We start from the raw sequence: 6,179 nt of genomic DNA, 5'->3' as shown, positions 1-6,179 counted from the left end.
TTAAAATTTTACCTATCTGGTGAGAGTGAAATGATCATCTCATTTTAGTTTTAATTTGCATTTTCTTAATTATTAACAAAGCTGGGCGCTATGTTCACGGGTCTCCAGAATACTTTTCGTGAAACAGACCTTAATGAATTGCTTTAGAGAATTACATTGCTAGTGTTACACAATATTATATTGTTTTCTCCTTACAGTTCAAACAATATACACAAAGCAGTACATATTTGATGATAGAGACAAAGTAACAGAAGTGTACATACCAGAGTGATTACACTCACAAAGAGGGCAAAAGTAGGCGCGATTGAATACAAAACAATTCAGTTTCAGGGAAACAAAACAATTCAGTTTGGTGGCTGGGGAAAAGGAAAGGGATGCACGTAAGATAGGGTACCCAAGACTTCCAGGATTCGTTTAGTGTGCTGTTTCTTAACTTGGTGATGCGGACAGACGTGCTCATCAGTAGTGCTCATCAGCTATCCCCAGATAGTGTCCTTTTAGAGTATATTTCATAATTTCAAAGTTTGGTTTCTCATGGCTCAGATAATAATATACGTGCTACTCGATCTGCCTATCCCTTCTGAGCTGAAGGGAACGTCCGGCACTCTTTTCAGCCTGGTTTCTCTGTACCTCCCTTTGTTCAGGCCCTTCCTCCTTCCAGGAATGCCACCCTTCTTCTGCTCCACCCATCCAGGTCTTACTGGTCTGCCAGGTTCAGCTGACAGTCAGCCCTCCCTTCCCCCCTACTCGGACCGCTTTTTCTGAGGTTGTTCCAGGCCTGAGGGAAGTCATGTGCACTTATTACCTCACCCAGACCATTTCTGGGCACTTAGCCTGCACTGCCAGGTAACCATAGACTTCTCTTTTTGTGAATATTCTGTATTTCAAATTGGGTTGTAGATCACCCATGAGGAGTGGGGGATACCCTGTCTTGCCAATAGAAGTAAAGGATTTGTGTGGAGTTTGGATCTTGGTGGTGGTGGATTGCCCACCTTAAGCCTTGCCAGCATGGTGACAATCTAGAAATGTATAAAGAGCTGCACTTCTTGCCTTTTTAGGAAATTTTTCAAAAATATATGTGCCATTCAGTACTCCACCTTAGGCAGGAGTTTCAGAATCTCTGAGTCACAGCTGTAGTTACAACATTGAAAAATATAAGTATCTCTCACTAAGCTCAGGAACTGAATAATCAGATTTATCTTCTGATAATTTGGTGTCCCATGCTCTCTGAACTTAGGGTAGATTTGGACAGCATGGTTCATCAAAGTAATACAAATTCAGATAAAAAGCCTAAGAGAATATTCATCACAACAGTTAAAGTGCCTGTAATGTGCCGGGTAGTGCGCTAAAGGATTATAAATATATACTTCGTGTAGTCAGTAATAGAGCTTTGTGAGGTGTCTATGCCAAGTTTACAGATGAGGAAACAAACTCAAAAAGCCTAAGAAACTTGCCTCCAGATATTCCTGGAAATGCTTAGCACAGAACCTGGCTTGTAAATGCTCAGTAAGTAATAGCTGTTGCTCCTCAGTTGGTGGGACTAGAGTGAGAAAGCTTTATGGAACGTGGGGTTGAGCAACAGTTCCAGCCGTGTGTCTTGACTCAGGTCTGCTTGCTCAGGAAAAACAGGTTTCAGCCACCATCGTGTGATGTCATTCATATCATAGCGTCACCTGATTTATTTTTTTAATCTTTTAAGAAATGCATTTTGTTCACTTACTTTTGGCTGTGCTGGGTCCTCGCTGCTGCGTGGACTTTGGTTGTGGTGATCGGGGCTACTCCTAGTGGCCGTGCGTGGGCTTCTCATTGCAGTGGCTTCTCTTGTGGAGCACAAGCTCTCGGGCTCGCAGACTCAGGAGCTCCCAGGCTCGAGCACAGGCCCAGTAGTTGTGGCGCACAGGCTTAGTTACCCCACGGCATGGGGGATCTTCCCGCGTCAAGGATTGAACCCGTGTCCCCTGCAATAACAGTTGGATTCTTTGCCACTGAGCCACCAGGGAAGCCCCAGCCCTACCTAATTCCTTATTGCAATGTCTGGGGAAGGAAATAAAGACTTTCTCTTTGATTCTCGGTGGATTGTGAAGCCTTGTTTGCCTTTAGCATCCAACCTGAATGAGAGAGTTTGGGGTTCAGGCGTACCAAAAGTGGAGTTCTGCTGGACTGAACGTTGAGTTGGAAATTTCAGGACATCAAGGAATGGGGACAAAAGCACCCTGTCAGGCGTAGTGCGCATACATTTACGGATGGTTCTGCACGTGCTCAGCTGTGAGCAGTCTGCCAGAAAATGGGACTGTCTTCTGTCATCCAAAGGGGCCTGGGCCCCAAAACTGATGTTACTTTCCTAGTGAGTGGCAGCAGACAGTGACAAAGGGAGGGCTCTCCATGCTCTTTGAGCAGAATCTAAGCTCTATCCACCCCATCCAGCAGACAGAAAGTTTTATCAGATTCTTCTGTTAACTCAGATTCTTCTGCTTCAGTCTTTTGGGGGAGGTGACTTGTTCTTGCTTAGTTGTAACTCACCCAAATCCGAGAGAAAAAAAATAATTTTAAAGATTTGGTTGCTTTGTGGTAAGCATTGTAGAATAGTTGGTGCTGTAATGGGCCTTCTTGTGCGCTTGACAAACCTCGGGACAGCCTGAAAGCAGGAAAACAAAGGAGAACTAACTGCATGTTGCACAAGCACCAAGTTTGTCGTCAGAATGAAAAGCTGTTGCATCTGGGAAGAAAAGCCTTTCTCAATATGGAGTTGGGTAATTTCACCTGGTAACGTATGCACGCATGGTGTGTTACTCACGTTTCACCTGGCAGGGAGACCCAGGAAAGAAGCAAATTTGGAGTGTCAAGAACTCCTTGGAAGGTCCTGGAAAAGCTTGTGCGTGTGTATGGGCATATTCAAACATGGCATTCTACATTAAGTATAAGTTACCAGTCTGTAGGAGATATATGACCAGGAGGGGAATGTGCCCTCAAACTGCGTAGGGAAAAGGAATGGATCTTAGGACCATGACCCCTGGATATAGAAAGGCTAGGGAAGGAATTTGCACTGAAGTTTTAGAGAGGTGGGCAGACTTGAAGGCCACAGAGTAGAACCTGCAACTGGCACGTTGGTACAAAGCATCCCAGGAAAAGGGGTCTTCATTTTTCAGCAGAGGGACTTGGCTGGCTGTCCAGTGGTAAAGACTCTGCACCTCACAGCAGGGGGTGCGGGTCTGATCCCTTGTCAGAGAACTAAGATCCCACATGCCGTGTGGTGTGGCCAAAACTTAAAACAACAATTTTTTTTTTTAACATAAAATTTGAGGGATGGATTGTTAATATAATTGTCCCTGGAGGGGCCCAAATTCACGGTTTTCCTGCAGCCCTTATGTCAAAAGCTGGTTCTTACTTGCTCAGATCGTGGTGTTCCTTGTATACTGTAGGGGTGAAAACTTACCTGTGATGTCTAGACCATGAGGGGAAAAAGGAAGAGGAAATAAAAGTAGCACTGCCTGCAGGTATGTGAGCAGAGAAATGGAAAAGGAGGAATAAGCAGGCAGGCATGCTCCAGGGTCCTCGTCTCCGCCATCTATTCTCCCCAGCACCCCCACCCCCAATCTTGAATAGGGGAAACTAGAAACATCTAAGACAGACAGGGCAACTATGAGGAATTCAGAATGTCAGAGGCTTGTGGGTTGCTTCCCCAGGTAAGGCTTGGGAGAGACTGCAAGCTGCCAAGAGAAGCCTTCCACTTGGCTTTGCATCATGTCCAGTATACTGAACAGTGTGACAGAGGGCAGAGCCTAAGCCGTGAATCCAGCATACCATATCCAGTTCCTCACAGCTTGTGCTCGGTCCACAGGAAATCAGAAGCTTCCCTGTGCCCCATGACAGCACTTGGAAGTGCCGTAGAGGCTGGTGTAGAGACTGGCTGTGAAAAGGCCTGCGGAGGGGGAATTTTATAGCAAAAGGCAAGCGGTTGGGGCCATGGACTTCAGCTCTGAGGGCTGGCATCTCACTCTAGAAGCCAGATGAGGTCCACTGCGTCCAGGTAATTCTGGAAGTTCAGAAAGGAAGCCAGGTGTTTCATGGCAGAGCTAGAAGACCTCACAGGAATCCAAAGCAACACTTTGCCTCTGCTGTGAGTTCACATTTGAACCTCTGATTTCCTGAGCTCCAAGACCTTAGCTGTTTTTTTAAAAAGCTATTTATTTTATATCAGAGCATAGCCAATTAGCAATGTTGTGATAGTTTCAGGTAAAACAGCAAAGGAACCCAGCCATACATCTACGTGTATCCATTCTCTCCCAAACCCGACTGCCATCCAGGCTGCCACGTAACATTGAGCAAAGTTCCCTGAGCTATACGGTAGGTCCTTGTTGGTTATCCATTTTAAATACAGCTGTGTGTACATGTCGATCCCAAACTCCCTCCCTCTTCCCCGCTGGCAACCGTAAGTTCATTCTCTAAGTCTGTGAGTCTGTTTTTGTTTGTAAATAGGTTCATTTGTATACTTTCTTTTTAGATTTCACATATAAGGGATATCATATGATAGTTCTCCTTTGTCTCCCAGACCTTCTTGGTAAGGTGAGGGGGGCAGGGGAGAGAAAGAGACCCGAGAAGCAGCATTTACTTCAGAGAGACCAAGTTACTCTGAAACATACTGTTTGAACCAAATCATCTAATATTTACCAGCAAGCCTAAATCTCCCCTTGCCACCTAGGAGGACAGGGGCTTATAGGAAAGATTAGACTACAGAAAACAAACAACATTGTCTTTGGACCTCTCAGAGTGTGAGTTAATACGCATCCCTGCATAGGAAGTGTCCAGTTAAGGCCAGCCTTTTGGTGGAGCACACAGATCCTCACAGCCAGCATGGGGGCAGGAAAGGGGAGCCTTTGTTCAGGAGCAGTAGTGATTTGAATCAGCGCATGGGCCAGTGTTCATCTGAAGAGTGGGCAGGACCCACAGCAGAGCAAGGAGGAGACCATCAGTGGACCTGATGGGACTGTGGTTGGCTGAGTGCGGCAGTAGGCTTGTAACAAACCTGTTTCGTCACTTAGGACCTCTTGGTTGCTGGTGTCAGAAAACCCAAACTGCATTAAGGATGCTAGCATTCCTGCTGTAACAGTAGCCAAAGTAGAAATCTCTTTCTCCTGTACCTAAAAGTTGAGTATAGACAATTTTGAGCTGATAGTTCAACCCAGTAATCAAGATCCCAGGCCCTTCCTACGCTGTGTCTGCTATCCTCAACATGGAGCTTCTAGGGGACTTCCCTGGTGGTCCAGTGGTTGAGACTGAGCTCCCAGTTCCGGGGGCCCGGGTTCCATCTGTGGTCAGGGAACTAGATCCTACATGCCTCAACTAAGACCCGGTGCAGCCAAATATTTAAAAACAAAACAGAGCTGCTAACTTCCACCACTGTACCCACATTCCTGCAGCCTGAAGGGGAGGGAAAGTAGAGGGCACACAATTTTGTTAAGGTCATGAACTATAAGTTGCATATATCACTTTCTCTTTTTTAAAATATTGAAGTATAGTTGATTTTCAGTGTGTTAGTTTCTGATGTATGGCTAAGTGATTCAGTTTATATATGTATATGCAAAGTGATTCAGTTATATATATATGCATATACTTTTTCATATATTTTTCTGTTACGGTTTATTACAGGATATTGAATATAGTTCCTTGTGTTATACAATAGGACCTGGTTGTTTATCGGTCCTGTATATAATAGTTTGCATCTGCTAATCCCAAACTCAATGCCTTCCTTATATATGTGAGCAACTCAATGCCAGAATCCTATTTTAAGGCCATTGCCGATACCAATTATGGTACTAATCAGGTCCCCAAAGGAAGTAAGGGGGATGCTCAAAGTGGATTATTTGAGGAGAGTTTAATAAAGGAGCTGTTTGCTAAGGCATGGACTGAGAAACCAAAAGGAATGTGCAATAGTCCTGTGTTGTCAGCCTCAGGAAACCAACCATCCCGAGGCCTGAAGGAGCAAGGACACAGAGGACTGCTGGAATGAGAGGGTAGGTAAAGGAGAGATCTACCTGAAAATAGCTGTGGCCTATAGTAGAAAGAAGTCAGCCCTCAGCAGCCCCACAAGAAAGGAGGCAAGGGAGTAAATATCCCGACCTTATTACTTCCTGTGCTTCCACCTTCTACTTGTGCTGACAGTTAGCCAATCCCAACAGAAA

The sequence above is a fragment of the Bos javanicus genome, chromosome 22, assembly GCF_032452875.1.
Source record: "Bos javanicus breed banteng chromosome 22, ARS-OSU_banteng_1.0, whole genome shotgun sequence".
NCBI classification, from domain to species: Eukaryota; Metazoa; Chordata; class Mammalia; order Artiodactyla; family Bovidae; genus Bos; species Bos javanicus.
This window is presented reverse-complemented; position numbering follows the sequence as displayed.